General features: G+C 32.9%; 1 long non-coding RNA gene across 1 annotated transcript in view; it reads left to right on the top strand.

The window, feature by feature from the left end:
- The window catches only part of LOC141499985 (uncharacterized), a 205,502-nt gene that overhangs the window by 72,174 nt on the left and 114,234 nt on the right, over positions 1 to 19,094 (top strand). The window lies entirely within an intron of this gene.

The following is a 19,094-nucleotide window of genomic DNA, read 5'->3' as shown; positions in this document are numbered from 1 at the left end:
ATAGGCAGGAGTTGTCCATTTGCATCAATGGGGCCCCTGAGAATTCTTTAGCCTGATGAAATCACATATCTGGACCTATCTATGTAGCTTAACTAAAAAATTAGTTCACCATCCCTGGAAAAATATGATGCAGGAGTGAGTTTATGTGTTTGAATTGGATGTGTATGTGTGTGGGAGAAAGTAATATATGTGTTTGGGTAAGTTAGGAACAAGCAATATATTCCATGAAGATTTTTAAGGGAAGTCTGCCATCTGATGCATTTTAATTTCTGGAAAGCCTGTAGCATAAAATTGTTGTTCCCTGGTATTTTTTTTTCATTGAACTGTACTGGAAGAAAGAGAAAGGTCTTTCTATTTTCACTACAGCTGCAGAGTTGAGCCTAGGGGCCTGGAATGCCCCTAGTTTCACTGTGTGGCAATAAGGGAAATTTGACACCTACCCTGATAAAGGGTTTTGCTGTGAAAGTTTCACATAGGTCTAGTAGCTACTAACCTGGAATGGAGTTTGAACCTATGACCTACAGCAGCGGTTGAAAGGTTCCAGATCACATTACCAATCACTTCAGTCATCCAGAACCAACTGTCCCTGATGCCCTTCCCCCCATTCCACCCCTATTGTCTACTTTAAGTTACTTTGACAGTATACTCAAATGAGAATGAATTAAGGGATAAGTTTTACTTCTAAAATAAGCATAATTACACTCATGGTGGTTGAAGGCTCCTTCTAGATTTGTAGCCTTTTATGTCACAATAGACTGAACTGACTGAAGGGCAAAACAAAAGGAAAACATATATCTTCTGTAATTAAATCAATCCTTCCTCCTTCCCCTTCACCCCCTCACCCTGAAATGGGTTTTGATTGCTGCTGCTGTTTTTCCTTTTAGCAACCATATGAACTGTTAAACCTGAAAAAAATTTCAGATTAAGCTAAATGAAAAGAATTTGTACTGTTAATATTAGTTGCTCAGCAATAAGTTGTTGAATCAGTAAATATTTATTAAGCACCTACTAATATGTTCCCAAAACAGAAAGGCAAAAAAAAAAACCAGTCTCTTCCCTCAAGGAGTTCACAGTCTAATTGGGGGAGATAACATGTAGACAAAAAAAAAAGATATCTAAAGGATAAATAGGAGATTATCTCAAAAGGAAGACATCAGCATTAAGGAAGACTGGGTAAAACCTTGATTTTAGGGAAGCTAGGAAAGCCACAAAATAGAGGTAAGATGTTAAGAGAGTCTTCTATAAGAAACAGCAGAGAACAGTCACTGAATTGTAGAGTATGTGAGAGAGTAAGGTGAAAGATGAATGGAAAGGTAAGAGGAAGCCAGCATATGAAAAATCTTTAAAAACAAAACAGAGGATTTTATATCTGATCTTAGAGACAATAGGAAACTTCTGAAGTTTATTGAGTAAGGAGGTGATATGATCAAATCTGGGATGGAAAGACTGGAGGGGAGAGAGATTTAAGGTAAGGAGACCAACTAGAATGAATTATAATATAATATAATGATATAATTAATACACTATAATGAGGTGGTAAGATCTGTACAAGAAACACAACTAGTGGGGATTATGGTGGACTGTATCTCAACATAAGAATCAGCCTCTCAGAATTAGCAGCATTATTCCCTTTATTTTAACTTTTCTCACACCATACTTACTTGAGATATAAAACTTCCCAGGATTTTAAAAAATAAAGTAAATGTCTTAAAGCCATGTAAAAATCACCATGGAGATACTTATTTATTATCATAGGCTCTATCACATTTTCTATCACAAAAAAGATGTTGAAAACCAAAACCCATTATTTTAATTAAAATAGGATTTGAAATAAAGGCAGCCATAATGCTGCCTTTGGGACTTATGCCTTGCCTTGGAATGTAGATATTTGTTTCTGAGACTTTTCTTAAATTATTTCCTCAACTTTCTAATCTCTTATTTTTGAGACAAATCACTATCACTAGGGCACATTTTGAAGTTTTGTCTTGGTTGGATCTTTTTCCATTAGGAAACGAATCAGGACTCATTCTTTTAAATGTCCTGTTTCTCTGGTGTAATATTTGGAATTCTAGTTGACCATGCAAAAATCATATCTAGCATCATGTGTGAGAATGGTTGCATGAGTACATACGTGTGGGGGGGGGATGGAATTTCACCAAAGAAAAAAATGATAGATCAAAAATATTATCATTCAAGTACCTATCCCCTTAAGCATAACAAGGTCTATACAGAGAGGGATAGATAGAAAGAAGCTCATTTGCCACACCTGGTTACAGAGAGAGGGAATAACTGTGCCATAGAGTAGTTTCCAATTTAAACATTATTTCTGATAATTATGTAATTAGCTCAGTAGTTTCTGTGTAGTTGAAGGAATGCAAGTGTTGTCAGCCCCTCCAAAATTCAATGCTCAGGGGCAAAGCAACCTTGATAACTCATCAACCATGAAAGCAACTGGGTGGCATATCTCTTTTTATAGATGGAATCTGCTGAGATGTGCAGAGGTTGTTACCAGGGTTTCAGAGTAATATACAATAAGGGCAAATAGCATTATGTAGCCTCCCCTCTTTCCCAAACATATTTAAAACAATGAAATGAGATTAAACAAATCATTAAAATGAACAGACAATATTGAAGAAGTCATAGTAAAGTAATATAATCTTGGGGTGGGGAAAATCACTGTGCAAAACAGGAAGAGCAGCTTCATCTTGTTGAAAGCATAAGTTTTCTGGTGCTATTGTATAAATAACATCTTTTTTTTTTTTGCTTTTTAGGTTTTTTTGCAAGGTAATGTGGTTAAGTGGCTTGCCCAAGGCCACACAGCTAGGTAATTATTAAGTGTCTGAGACTGGATTTGAACCCAGCTACTCCTGACTCCAGGGCTGGTTCTCTATACACTGCGCCACCTAGCTGCCACCTGAATAACATATCTTAACTGTCTTACATTTTTGAGCTTTAATAGCTTTTTTTTTTTAGGTTTTTTGCAAGGCAAACGGGGTTAAGTGGCTTGCCCAAGGCCACACAGCTAGGTAATTATTAAGTGTCTGAGACCAGATTTGAACCCAGGTACTCCTGACTCCAGGGCCGGTGCTTTATCCACTATGCCACCTAGCCACCCCTCAAGTTAAGTTTTTAACAGGTATTCCAAAGTAATTTTGGTCCCAAAAGTCTTGGTACACTTTTAAGCAACTGCACTAAGACTTTTTGGATATGTTATTTATGAATCCTTCAATGTTGTTAGCATAATCTATCACAGTCACATCTATCACTTTCAGCATTTTTTCTATCAATATTAAATTTTAGAATTCCATCATTTAAAGTTGGAACCTTTAAATTTTTTTCATCTTTTTGTAAATTTAATCTATCTATATCCATTTATATATATATATATATAAAATTCATTATTTATTTTTAAGTCTTTTAAAAAAATTTGAGTTTCAAACTCTCTCCCTCTCTCCCAACCTTCCTCAACTTATGAGAAGACAAGCAATATGTAATCAATTTTAGATATGAAATCATGCAAAACATTTCTATATTAGCCATATTTCAATAATAGCAAAAAAAGTGAAAAATAATATTTTAATTTGCACTCAGAATTCATCAGTATCACCTCTCTGTAATCCTTAGGAATTGTTTTAGATCATTATATCGATCACATAACTAAGTCTTTCAAGTTGATCATCAATACAATATTGCTGTTACTATGTATAATCTGGTCCTGCTCATTTTACTTTACATTAAATTATACAGAGCTCCCCTTTTTTCTCTCTCATCATTTCTTTTTTTTTTAGGTTGGTTTTTTTTTTTGCAAGGCAAATGGGGTTAAGTGGCTTGCCCAAGGCCACACAACTAGGTAATTATTAAGTGTCTGAGACTGGATTTGATCCCAAGTACTCCTGACTCCAGGGCTGGTGCTTTATCCACTCCGCCACCTAGCTGCCCCTCCCTCATCATTTCTTATAGCAAAAAAATACTCTATGAACAATCATATGCCATAACTTGATCAACCATCTACCAATTAGTAGGTATTCTCTCAACTTCCAATTGTTTGCCACCAAGATAAGAAATGATATAAATATTTTTGTATATTTTATTTGCTCTCTTTGGGATACAAACTTAGGTATTGCTGGATCAAAGGGTATGCAGTTTTATAGCCTTTGGGGTGCAGTTTCAAATTCTTTAGAATGGTTGGACCAGGGGAGCCAAGTAGCACAACGAATAATAGAGTACTGGCCCTGGAGTTAGGAGGATCTGAGTTCAAATCCTGACACTTAATTACCTACCTGTGTGGCCTTGGGCAAGTCATTTAACCCCATTGCCTTGCAAAATAAAATGGTTTGACCAGTTTTCAACTTTACCATTAGTGCACTCATGTAGCTATTTTTCTTCAACTCTTCAACTTTAAAAGAATTTGTAATTTCTTTTCTTTTTGCTTAACTATTTCCTTTTTATTGTAAAAACAAATCCACTTGAGTAGATACTAGGATGTTTCTAAAAATACAGCATGTTTCCTTAAATACAAAAATCATTTTTAAACAAGTCCATTTTATTATTCAGTATGCATTCTACAAGAATATGTTTTGGCTCTTCTGCTTTGGTATCCTTTTGACAGCATTTTCTATCTAAAATTTGCTCTGACTACATTTTATCACATTTAACTCTTAAGATATGCTCATAACTACATATCTTGTGTTCTATGTCTCTCTGAATGGTATTTAAATAGCTTATGCACCAATATATGAGAAGCTAAATCTCATTATACCTCTTCTTCACTTTTCCATTTACTCCATTTCAGGACCTATAACATGCCATTGCTTTGTGCACAAGGGAGTTTACCTGTCAGTATATATTAGAAAAATGTGAAAGGTTGGCTTACATATAAACTTTTCTGGTTGTAAATACATGAATATTTCAATAGAATGTAGCATGGAGTATTATCTCTAATATGTTTTATCTAATTTGACTATATGAACTTGACCTTTTTTTTTCCCCATGGTAAAATGTCAATTCTAAAATTTCCTATCTGTGATCAGTTTTTGTTTTGCTCAACACTCTGAAGTTCCATTGGACTATGGTCTTCATTTTAATAGGGCATAATGATTGTGCTGGAATGTTTTTTAATAGAAAAAAATTCCTGAATCTTAAAATTAACGTAGATAAATAATCCTGATTTTTTTTTCCCTTTCTCCTTTAGGAATCTGATTCTTCTTCCTCCTCCTCTTCTTCTTGAGAATGGTTTCTTGTGCTTAGTTGTAATTCTGTTTGATTGATGGAAGTTTCATTGTCTACCTGCACCAAAATATTTTCTGGTTCTTCTGTTGGAGGTGAAGAATGGGTCATTCCTTCCCCTTGCCCTGCTCTGGAGCTAATAATTGATTGAAGGGCCAGCTCTTCAACCTTCAGCCAATTGAGCTGGTCGTGCAGCGCCTCCTTGACCTCCGCGGCTCCTCCCTCTCTCAGGCCACACAACGTGGGGATGCCGTTCCATGGCTCCGAAGCCCCATGCGGAAGAGCCATTTGTCATTTCTGATACGTATGAAGTGGTCCCTCAGATTTGTTTTCATTTTCATTTCTCTATTCAGTAGTGATATGGATCATTTTTTTCATATGACTATAGATAGCTTTGATTTCTTCTTCTGAAAACTGCCTACTTATATCCTTTGACTATCAATTGGGGAATGGCTTTTATTTTTATTTGATGCTGTTTCCTATGTATTTGTGAAATGAGGTCTTTATTAGAGTAATTTTCTGTAAAAATTTTGATATTTCTTCACAAAATGCAATTTCTCTGATAATTTCATTTAATTAGGTCTATTTTTGTTTTTGCTATGTCCAGAATCATGATTGCCACCCTTGCTGCTTCAGCTGAAGCATAATAGAGTCTTCAAGGGACATGTTTTAAATGAGGGAATCAATTCTCCTCATCTCTCCCTAGCCTGTCTCAGAGACATTACTTCACTACTAGATCACTGGCAACACATGGGATCCCCTAAGGCATGGAATTGGACTATTTATATCAATTTGTTCTGCTCTGAGAATATACCCAATTATAACAGTTCCTTTAATATGGATATGGAATAATAATGATTCAAGTAAGTATAGTACTTTAAGATAGATAGATAGTTAAGTGGAGTTAGGAGTCAGGAAAAGTTCTAATTCTGTCTCAAATATTTACTAGTTGTCTAACCTGGGACAAGTCATTTAATCTTTCATTCTCATTGATCTGATTTGTAAAATGAGGGAGCTGGATTAAACCCATATTATTAGACTCAATACTGTCCTAGTCTTTTACTCCACCACCTACATTTCCTTTCAGTAACTCTGTGGAATCAGTATCTGGCACTGCAATAAGAATTCTAGGTGAGGATTCTAACAACTGGATTTTGAGGCACAAGTGTATGAAAATGAGTTCATTGTGCCCAGAGTATAAAGTGGGTCTTATGAAGTGTGGGGACACTGAATGGGAGTTCAGTGAGAAAAAGTGGAACTTTTAAATAGTATGTAAGGGTTCTGATTTTTAATAGGTTTTTATTTTATATAATATTTTACTTTGTACATTCAGTTTTAGTTTTTCTATATCTAGTGAATAGTTTTCCTAAGATTTGGACATTGAAGAAGTTGAGTAAACAACTATTCTTCCATTTTGCTGATCATATTATCTATGTATTTACTACTCCTTGAAATTGATTTTTCTAAATTCCCATTTTTTCCTAAAGTACATAGGATCTGACTTCATCTTTATTTCCTTTTTAAAAGAAGGAAAACAAACTCAGTATTGTGAAAGAAAAGAAAATATTCTCTTGTATAATTAAGCACAGTGTTTGGTTGCTTTTAAGATGTTCCAAAGAGTTTTCTTTCCTTTTTTCTTTCCAAACCATGTTCTTTGTTTAGGAATTCTTACTTGTTTTTCTGCTTTTTCTACAACTCAGCTTATTGCTTAGACAGAGACAAACTGAATAGGAGTACACAAAAGGACAATAGCACTAGTTTCCAGAGGCAAGAAGCCACCTGCAAGCATTTAAAGAGTTGTCTTCTCATATATCTTTCCATTTGTATCAGTAGCATTAAAGATCTGGGCTACCACAAAACTCCCCCAAACTGGTAAAAGTGAGATAAGGTTGTCGAGCAATGAAGAGGGTAGAATTCAAAGACACCTAAATTATTTAGAATTATCTAGCCCTTTCTTACGAAAAAGAAATAACTATGTAATTGATCTCTATATTAAGTCATCTGATTTCTAAAATATTTTAAACCCATAAAAAACAGCTAGTATTCTGGAGGTGAGATGGAGAGGGCAGAGGTGTTAAATGACTTACCCTGCCATAATTTACCATTTTCACCTACTGCAACCTAAAAGTCAAAACAATCTAAATAATTCAAGATGTTTTGTCTTTTAGCTGAGAAGAACAGGTTCAAAACCTAAATGTCTGACAAAAAAAACAATGGGCTACCATTTATTGGGGACAGATCTTTCTTGTCTTGTCAATTCTTTTACCACCTGCACAAGTGAATGTTCCAAAGGTTAAGTTTCTTGTTGAAATACACTATAAGAAGGAGATGAACTTCATAAATCATTCTAATTTTTCTGCTTTCAAAGTTAAATAAAACTGGAAAAGATGTATATAGACAATGTTAACATTAAGAAGAATCTAGAAGGGTTATGACAACAATGCCATCTAATGGAGGGGTTTCACTGGAATCAATATTTGCTGAAGCTAACCAATGAACTAAAAAAGCAGTTGGAGCTAATTGTCTCTCAACAACTTTGCAGTTGATTAGAAGCAAAGTCAAGTGGAATAAGGGCTTTAATCTTTCATGGGTTTATAATCTTTTGTAAGAGTACAAAAGATTGCTAAGGAGGGATAGAAGGGAGGGGTAAACAATTGGCAGTTGAGAGCAGTTTGGTATAGTTGAACAGTTACTAGATCTGGAATCCTACCTCAGTTACATGCTGCATAGCCACAAGAAAGGTCTTTAATCCCCTGAACTTCAGTTTATTCATCTGTAAAATTATACAAGATAAATAATAATAATAATAAATAATACTTGGGAACTTCTGGGGATGGAATCAAGATGGTAGAATAGAGGAAGCAATTAAGTTCTCCCAGTGCTTTTCTCCAAACAACTTTAAAATAATTGAATTCCAGAATGGCAGAATCAAGAAAAGTTCAGAGTAAGGGATTTTCCCCAGTCTAAGACAACTGAGTTTGGAAGAGCTTCTCCACTCTGGGTTAAGGGCTGGCCCAGAGCCCATATGACATTAACATCAGAAGTGAGCAGGTTTGGAAGCTCTCAAACTAGGGGATCAGATAACTGGTCAAAAAAAAAAAAAACCACTACAGGACCCCTTGTGCTAGTACATGGCACAGGACAGGAAACTGTTTGGCAATTCCATTATCCATAATCATTTCTGGGTCATAGATCCAGGTTGAAGAAGAGTGCCTGCTGCCCCAGGAGCTCTGTGAAACAGTACTGGGGCTCTGAATTTTGCTTTTGATCACAAGGAAGCAAGGGACCTGAAGAATAATATCGATTCTAATCACAGGAAACAATGACTATCTCTCCATGGACTGTACCCTTTGGAGACACCAAAAACTTCCTAAGAATTAGCTCTGAAGAGAACAGTGTAAAAACACCTAAAGCTTTTTAACAGTAACCTTCTTCAATCCTGTCCTGGAACAGAGCAGAACTTTAAAGTTCAAAGTCAAGGAATAGGCCAGAAAAATGAACAAACAATAACAAAAAAGAACCTAGACATAAAAATCTACTACAGTGACAGGGTCATTAAAGATACAAACTCAAAAGAAGACAATAATATCAAAAGAGCTGAAAGCAAATATTAAAAAGCATATAAAAATTCAAAAAAAATCCAACAAAAATTGCTAGAAGAGCTAAAAATGATTTTCAAAATAATGAGTGATAGCGGGAACTGAGGGAGTGGGGGGGAATGAAAATAAAGAAAATTGTGAAAAAACAGTTAAAAAAGAAACATCATCAGTCAGATAGGAAGAAGTACAAAATTTCAATGATGAAAATAACTCTTTAAAAACATAGTTGGTGGGTCAGTGGATAGAGCACTGGCCCTAGAGTCAGGAGTACCTGAGTTCAAATCCAGCCTCAGATGCTTAATAATTCCCTAGCTGTGCTTGGGCAAACCACTTGATCCCATTTGCCTTGCAAAACCCTAAAAAAAAAAAAAGCATAGTTGGCCCAAGGAAAAGGAGGCAAAAAAGTTATTGAAGAAAATAAGGCCTTAAAATTTAGAATAGGGTGAGTGGAAGTTTATGACTCCATGAAACATCAAGAAACAATGGAACAAAGTCAAAATAAGAAAAATAATAGAAGAAAATATGAAATATATTCTTAGAAAAGCAAGTCACCTGGAAAATAGATGGAGAGATAATTTAGAATTATTAGACTACTTGAAAACAATGATAAGAAAAAGAACACAAACATCATTTTCCAAGAAATTATCAAGGTAAAATGCCTGAAATCCTAGAACCAGAAGTAAAATAGAAATGGGAAAGAATCCCTCAATCACCTCCTGAAAGAAATCTCAAATGGAAAAGTTCCAGGAATAGTATAGTCAAATTCCAGAACTAACAAGTCAAAGACAAAATACTTCAAACAGAAGTGAGAGAGGAACCACTGAAAAATCATTGAACCTCAGTCAAGATCACACAAGATATAACAGTTTCCACATTGAAGAAGTGGAGAGTTTGAAATATGATATTCTGAAGACCAAGGATTAGGATTATAACCAAGAATCAACTACCCAGTAAAATTTAATATAATCCTTCACAGGCAAAAATGGTTATTTGATGAAATAGATAACTTTCAAGCATTCCTGATGAAAAGACTAAACATAATTCTGACTGTCAAAATAGGTTCCAAGGATACTATTAAAAAAAAGTAATTATGAAAGAGAAGTCATAAGAGACTCAATAAGGTTAGACTGTTAACATCCCTACATGGGAAGATGATACATGTAACTCCAAAAAAAAAGGATTTTATATATATATATATATATATATATATATATATATATATATATATATATACATAGATACAGGAATGAGTCAATTAGGATTATCTCAAATCAATGGATGAGGAAGAAAAAATGCATTGGAAAAAGAGGAAATTATCTCAAGTAAAAGCAGTACTCAAAGAAGAGGCATTATAATGGAGAGGAAAATGGGGATGGTGGTGGCAGTAAACAATATAATTTTCATCAAAATTAGTTCAGAGGAAAAAATATACACAGACATACTCAATTGAGTATAGAAATCTATTTTCCCAACAAGGAACTAGAAGGGAAATAAGTAAAAGGAAGGGTGGGATAAAAGGTTGGGAAAATTTGGGGAGGCAATGCTAAGAAATAAAACAGATTTTCAAGGAGGGAGAGAGAAAAGGATAAAACAGAAGAAAACAAGATGGTAAAAAATACAGTTATTTATCAATTATTATTAAATGTGATATAAATGGAATAAACTTATCATAAAACTGAATGGATTAGAAAACAAAATCCACCAATATGGTTCTTACAATAAATATACCTGAATGGGACGGCTAGGTGGCGCAGTGGACAGAGCACCAGTCTTGGAGTCAGGAGTACCTGAGTTCAAATTTGGCCTTAGACATTTAATAATTATCTAGCTGTGTGGCCTTTGGCAAGCCACTTAACTCCATTGCCTTGCAAAAACCTAAAAAAAAAATACATCTGAAACAGAAAGACACAGAGTAAATGTAAAGGGCTAAAGCAGAATCTGTTATGCTTCAGTTAAAGTCAAAAATAAATGCAGGGGGTAGTAATTATGATTTCAAACAAAGACAAAAAGACATAATAAAAAGATATAAACAGGAAAGTTATATCTTGCTCAAAGGCACTAAAATCTAATATCAATTATATATATATATATATATATATATATATATATATATGGGGGGGGGGAGAGAGAGAGAGAGAGAGAGAGAGAGAGAGAGAGAGAGAGAGAGAGAGAGAGAGAGAGAGAGAGAGAGAGAGGAGGAGGAGGAAATAGAAAAACTCTACTAGTGGGAAATCAAAAATTGCCCCTGTAAGAACTAGATACAACTAATCATAAAGTAAATAAGAAGTCAAGGACATGAATAGAATTGTAGAAAAGTTATATAAACAAGAGGATGCCTTTTTTTCAGCTGAACATACTTTCAAAAAATTGACCATTTATCAAGCATAAAAATCTTACAAACAAATGCAAATAAGTAGAAATATTGGAAGTTCACTTTCAGACCATAATGCAATAAAAATGATATATAAAAAGAATTAGGGAAGCATAGATTAAAATAATTAGAAACCAATCATTTAATCCAAAAGAATGAGTCAAAGAACAAATCCTAGAAACAAGTTTATTAATATGAATTACAATAATGAGACAATATTGCAAAATTTGTGGGATGTAGTCAAAGTAGAATTTAGAAGAAAACTGTTATCTCTGAAGATATACATCAATGAAAGAGAGTATGAATAGATCAATATATTTAATTAGATCAATATTTTAAAACCTAGAATGAAAGCAAATTAAAAATCCCTATCTAAGCACCAAAATGGAAATCCTGAAAACTCAAAGGAGAAATTAGTAAAACTGAAAGCTTAAAAATGAACTAATAAAATTAGGAGCTGATTTTATAAAAAAAATAAAATTTATAAACCATTGGTTAAGTTGATTTTTTAAAAAACAAAGAAAAACAAATAATCAGCCAGAAATGAAAAGGGTAACTGTATTACCAATTATTAGGAGATTGCTATTATATGTTACTATATGTATATAGCATATATTAATTATATACCAGCAAAATTGACAATCTAAATAAAGTGGTTGAATATTGATAAAAATATAAATTGCTCAAATTAACAAGAGAGGAAATAAAATATTTAACATAACCCTATCTTAGAAAAAGAAATTGAACAAATCATAAATGAACCCTAAGAAAAAATTTACAGGACAAGATGGATTCACAAGTAAATTCTTCCAAATATTTAATGGACAATTAATATAAATACTATCTAAACTTTTTGGGGGAAAAGATAAAGATGTAATCTTACCAAATTCCTTTTATGACACAAATTTGGTGCACATACTTAAACCAAAAAGAGCCAAAACAGAGAAAAAACTATAAACCAATTTCCCTAATGAATATTGCTGCAAAAAAATTATATAAAATATTAGCAAGAAGATAATACAAAGATATAAGTAGAACAGGGTGGATTTATACTAGGAATATAGGACTGGTTCCATGTCAGTAAAACTAACAGTATTATTGATCATATTAATAGCAAAATCAGCAAAAATCATATAATTCTCTCAACTGATTCAGAAAAAGCTTTTGACAAAATACAATAGTCATTCCTATTTAAAAGCACTAGGAAACATAAGAATAAATGGTCTTTTCCTTGAAATGATAAATAGTATCTACCTAAAATGATCAATAAGTATTATCTGTCATGGTGATAAGTTAAAAACCTTTCTAATAAGATATAGGAATGAAGCAAGGATGCCCATTATCACCATTATTATTCAATATTCTACTATAAATGTTAGTTATACCAATAAAAGGAGTAAAAGAAATTTAAGGAATTAGAATAGATAACATGGAAATAAAATTATCTCTCTTTTCAGATGATGTGATGGTATACTAAAAGAATCACAGCATAAATTAAAAAGCTAACAGAAATAATTAACAATTTTAGCAAAGTTTCAAGACATAAAATAAACCCACCTAAATCACTAATATGTGTATATATATATATGTGTGTGTATATACATACATATATATATATATATATAGTTAGCAAAACCCAGTAGAAAGAGATAGAAGAACATCAGTTTAAAATAACTGTAAACATAATAAAATACTTGAGAGTCTACCTGCCAAGATAAATCTGGAACTTTATTAATACAATTACAAAATACTTTTTACAGAAATACAGATAGAATTAAACAAATGGAGAAATATTAATTATTATGGATACTTTGAACCAATATAATAAAAATGATAATTCTGTCTAAATTTATTTGTTCAGTTGTATACCAATCAAACTACAAAAGAATTTTTTAATAGAGCTAGAAAAAAAATAAAAAAAACTTCATCTGGAAGAACAAAAGGTCAAGAATATTAAGGGAATCAATGGGAAAATTGTGAAGGAAGGTAACCTAGCTGCAGCAGATTTCAAACTATGTTATAAAGTAGGAATCATCCAAACAATATAGTGCTGGCTAAGAAATGGAGCACTGTATCAGAGGAATAAATTTGATACAAACAATACACAGTAGAAAATTACCACAGTAATCCAAGGATTGTCAGATCTAAAAATTCAAGCTTTTTGAGTAAGAGACTACCAGATGAAAAAAATTACCAGAAGTAGAGGAGAGTAGTTTTGCAGAAACCAAGTATAAAACAATATCTCACACCATATATCAAGATAATGGGTTCATGATTTAGAAATAACGAGTGATATCCTAAACAAATTAGTGAGGATTGAAAATTTTACCTGTCAGATCAAATGTATAAGAGAAAAAGGTTTTGACCCAATAAGAGATAAAAAAGGGTCACAAGAAGTAAAATAGATAATTTTGATTATATGAAATTAGAAAGGTTTTATACAAACAAGATCAATGCAGAAAAAACAAGAATTGCAGGAAACTGAGGAAAACGTATGACAAGTTTCTTGGATAAAGACCTTATTTTCAAATATTTAGGGAACAGAGTTAAATTTATCATTTAAAAAAATTATTCCCTAATTGATAAATGCTCAGAGGATTTGAAAAGTCAGATTTCAGAACAAATTAAAGTCAACAATATTCACATAAAAATGCTCTAAATAGGGGGGAAGCTAGGTGGTACAGTGGAGAGCACAGACCCTAGAGTCAGTAGGAATTGAGTTCAAATCTGACCTCAGACACTTAATAATTGCCTAGTTGTATGACCTTGGGCAAGTCACCCTTAACCCCCATTGCCTTAAATAAATAAAAAAAATTTAAATGCTCTAAATCACCATTGATTAGAACAATGCAAATTAAAACAACTTTCAAACTGAATAAAGTGGAGGAATCAGAATGGGCAATGAGGTAACAAAACTTTCTTTTTTTGCAGATAATATGATGCAATATTTAGAAAATCCTAGAGATTGAACTAAAAAGATAGTCAAAACAATAATTTTAGCAAAGTAATAAGATATAAAAATAAAGTAAAAAATAATCAACATTTGTATATATCAACAACAAAACCCTACAAAAAGTGATTGTAAGAGATAGTTCATTTAAAATAACTGTGGACCATAATTATAAAACTCTTATATAAATAAAGCCACATTTAAATCATTGGAGAAATATTCCTTGATCATGGGTGGCCAGAGCCAATTATAATAAAAATGACAATTTTACCCAATGTAATATTCTTATTAATACCATCCCAATTCAATTACCAAAAAAATTATTGAACTAGAAAAAAATACCAAAACTCATTTGAAAGAACAAAAGCTCAAGAATATCAGAGGAATTTAAGGAGGGGAATGTAGAGGAAAGAGATTTAGCAGTAAAATCTTAAACTGTAATTATCAGTAGGTAAAGGTGGTAATTATCAAAACTATCTAGTACTAAGAATTAGAAAGATGGATCAGTAGAAGATAGTAGAATTATAATACTCAGTAGTAAATAGTTTTGTATTGGACATGTGTAAAGATTTAAGTTTAGGGGATAAGAATTCACTATTTGGTTTAAAAAAGGTTTGGAAAACTAAAAAGCAGTCTGGCAGAAACTAGGTATGGACTAATATCTAATACCATTTACCAAGATAAAGTCATAATGTATACATGACCTAGATATAAAGGGAGATATCATAAGCAAATTAGAATAAAGGAGATTATAACCAATCACATAGGAGAAGAATTTATGAATAAATAAGAGAAAGCATTGGGAGATATAAAATGGATAATATTTACTATATCTAATTAAAAAATTTTCATATAAATAAAACTAATATAGCCAAGATTAGAAGTAAAGCAGAAAATTTGGGGATGGGAGAGAGGAAATATATGGATGAAGACTTCATATCTCAAATATTTAGAGAACTGAACTAATTTGTCCAGTTGACAAATTTATAAGAACAGAAATCATTCCCTAATTGATAAATGGTCAAAGAATATGAACAAGCAGTTTCTGAATTAAAAAAAATATTTAAATCATTATTAGTTAGAGAAATAAAAATTAAGCATCTCTGAGGTATCATCTTATCCCTATGAGATTGGCTAAAATGGTAGAAGGGAAAATGACAAATGTTGGAGGGCAAGTGGGAGAAAAAATTGGGTCCCTAATACACTGCTGGTGGAACTGAATGAACCATTTTAAAGATCAAACTGGAATTAAGTCCAAAGAGTTATAAAACTATGTAAACCCTTTGACCCAGCAAAACCACTGTTAGGTCTATTTCTCAAGGTGATCAGGGAAAAAGGAAAAGAACTTATATATTCTAAAATATTTAGAGAAACAAAGAACTGGAAATAGAGGGGATGTCTAATTGAAGAATTATTAAAGAATTTGAGGTATATGGTGCAATGGAATCCTACTGTGCTGTAAGAAATGAAGAGGGAGATGAGCAAAACCAAGAGATTAGTGTATAGAGTAAAAGCAATGTTTTTCAAAAAATAACTAAATTACTAAACTATTCTGTATATTATAAATAGTTAAATCAATTACAAAAGGTTTATGAAGGAAGATATCCACCTCCAAAAAAAGAATTGAAAAGTACAAGTATAAATAGAATGATTTTACATAAATATGTATATATGTGTTTATGTATGTATGTGTTTTTGTGTGTGTGTGTGTGTGTGTGTGTGTATGGAATAGTGGCAAGGTGGGGAGGGAGGGAGTTAGCTTAGAAACAAAAATGTAACAAAATACAAAATTAAATTAAAAAAGAAAATTTACTTAAAATATAATTTGGTATCTGTTACCACTAAGTACCCTTTCTTCCAAGTATTTTCCTCTTTTTTACCCCTTTGTATACTTGATTTCTTCTTTTTACTCTTGATGAATTTTGTTATTTTTTCTAACATTATAAAGTAGCACATTATAGCTTAGAATGGTACTGAATAAATAAATTTATATAGGAAGTTCTTTAACATTTAGTGGCTCAGCCTAACCACAAGCAGTTAACATCACACTAAATATTTAGTTCTGTATTTCTGTAAAGCTAGAGTTCTTATTTGGTGGGGGGAGGTTGCAAGGCAGTAGGGTTAAGTGGGCTGCCTGAGGTCATACAGCTAGGTAGTTATTAAGTATCTGAGATTAGATTTGAACTCAGGTCCTCAGTGCTCTATTCACTGCACCATCTAGCTGCCCTGAGTTCTTAATTTTTAAAATATTTTTTAAAAAATAACATTTCAACATAATTGATTTCCTGTGTGATCCTGTGTATTTCATTTTATATGCACTTTTATACACTAAAAGAACATTATTGTGAGGATTCCTCAAGTCCACTATAGGAAAGATTTAAAATTTATGCTCTAAAGATTTTTCTGAATTGTGGTCATATAATTCTTTGTATGTCCTGGTAGGTGGGATCTATTTTATTTTTTTCAGTTGTCTTCCAATTCATTGATCTATTCTTTCTCTCCTTTATTGAACAAAATATTTAGTATTATAAATTCTCCTTTCATCATTATTTTGTCTGCATCTTAAAATTTTTATGTTGTCCCATTTCTGTCATTTTCTTTGATCCAATCATGTAACAAATGTTCTTTGATCCACTATTTCTTAAAGATTAAATTTTTTGAGCGGCTAAGTGACTCAATGGATAGAGCACTGGCCCTGGAGTCAGAAGTCCCTGAGTTCAAATCCGGCCTCAGACACTTCATAATTACCTAGCTGTGTGGCCTTGGGCAAGCTACTTAATCCCATTGCCTTGCAAAAAAAAAAAAAAAAAAAGATTTCGGGGTGGCTAGGTGGCGCAGTGGATAGAGCACTGGCCTTAGAGTCAGAAGTACCTGAGTTCAAATCAGGCCTCAAACACTTAATAATTACCTAGCTATGTGGCCTTGGTCAAGCCACTTAGCCCCATTTGCCTTGCAAAAAAAACCTAAAAATTTTTTTTTTACTGTGCTTCAGTCAAAAAAAGATATTGAGCATATTTACTTGTTTGGTATTCATTTAGGAGGCTTTTTGCTCTAACATATAGTCAGTTATTATAATGGTGACATGCATGCATAGTGTGATATATGTAGACTTCTTTTCCCATTCAGTTTCAAAATGGTATCATATCTAACTTTGTAAAGTTCTTTGTTATATATCTTTTTGTTATTTTTGTCTAGGTCTGAGAGAATATATTAAGGTCTCCATCATTCTAATTTTTCCCTCCTGTATTTCTCTCTAATTTGTTTAACTTCTCTTTAAAATATTTAGATGTTATATTATTCAATTTATTTATATTAAGTATTGATATACTTTGGTATATGCTGCTGTGACCTTCCAATTTCTGTTTCTACCTCCCCTCTTGATTGGATGGGGCACTGACTCCTCAATCACGGTACAGAAAATAAGAGTTTCTGATCTTTTAGGACTCCCCCTGACAAGCATTATGGTTCTATTCACCTAATTTCAAACTGACTTTTCTGGTGAGACCCTACTTCCTGCAATAATGACTTCTGGTTATCTTTTTTATACTATTTTGAACTGGATAAAGGAGTTTGCTGATGTTTATTTAATTTTACATTTCTTGATCATTATTTGAACATATCTGGAGCATATAGAAGAGATCTTATGCCCTTAATATATTGCCAACTTCCCATTGTGGTTCCAATAAGTCCCTATAGACCTAAGGCCTGTGGTTAACATTGTAAATACAAGTAAATGTTTTAAAACAAAAACAATCACAAAAACAAAGGAAAAAGTAAACAGACCTTCCCTCCTATGACTAGAGGAAAAATTTCAGGCTTTGTGGAGGGAGCCCAAGACAGAGAAAGAAGACATATGCTTAACACTTTGGAATCAGTAGGGTGGGGAAGGTGGGGTAATTTTAGCAAAACAGGACCTGTCTGAACATTTTTCTTACCGGATTGGTTTGAACAGCTTATTTCTGGAACCCTAGCCCCTTTCTTTGTGATACCTTCCCATAGCCCAGCTTTTGCTTCTAGGCTCTGCTCAGCTGGATTGCCTTTTAGTATCACCAACTATTATTTTTTCCTTTATGATTCAATCAGAAACAGTAATTATTTTTAAAGGGATCAATCACCAGGTTCTAACACCTTGCTAACACTGAATTATTTGTGACTACTTTCTGAGGCCATATTAACCAATTGAGACATGGAGAGGAGAGAGTCAAAGCTTTTACACCCTTATACCTAAATAGCAGATTCATTTTTATGATAGGAAAGTTATTAGTTTGGAAACAAAAAGAAAATATAGTTGTCATAGAAATGTATTTACCAGAGTATCAGAGCAAAAAACTAAACTCATAATGCCAAAGCAGCTAGGGGTAATTAAACTAAGACTAATGGGAAGATTGTTAATACCCAATACTTTCAGAAAATCAAACAAAGATGGAAAATCAATTACTTAGAATAGGTGATAAATTAGGTAAAAACTGTCAAGAGGCCATTTCTCTGAGCTGCTGATGAACCAGGGTTTCTGTAACTCTATCTGGATATTAGAGTATCTCTCATAAAATCCCAGTAAAAATAACAGGAACTAGGAATGGAACACTTGAAAAAGGGAGGCAATGAGGTATTTGCACAGATGAACAACAAGATTAGAATCTTATTTTAAAGGGTCTTTGAGTATGTTTGTATCTGAGAAAGATTAATAATAGCCAGAATTTATATAATGCTTTGGTTTGAAGTTATTTATACATGTTATCTTAATTGAACCTCACAACCCTGGAAGGTAACTATTTTTATTATATAATTGAGACTGAGAGATATTAAGTAACTTGCCTCAGGTCACATAGTTATCAAGTATCTTCCACAGGATTTGAACTCAAATCTTCTTGCATTTTAAGTCCAGAACTATATCCACTAGGCCACAAGGGGTGAAGGTAAACCAGGCAAGAAAAAATAGTCCCCCCAA

Source organism: Macrotis lagotis, chromosome X (genome assembly GCF_037893015.1).
Source record: "Macrotis lagotis isolate mMagLag1 chromosome X, bilby.v1.9.chrom.fasta, whole genome shotgun sequence".
NCBI lineage: Eukaryota > Metazoa > Chordata > Mammalia > Peramelemorphia > Peramelidae > Macrotis > Macrotis lagotis.
This window is presented reverse-complemented; position numbering and strand designations above follow the sequence as displayed.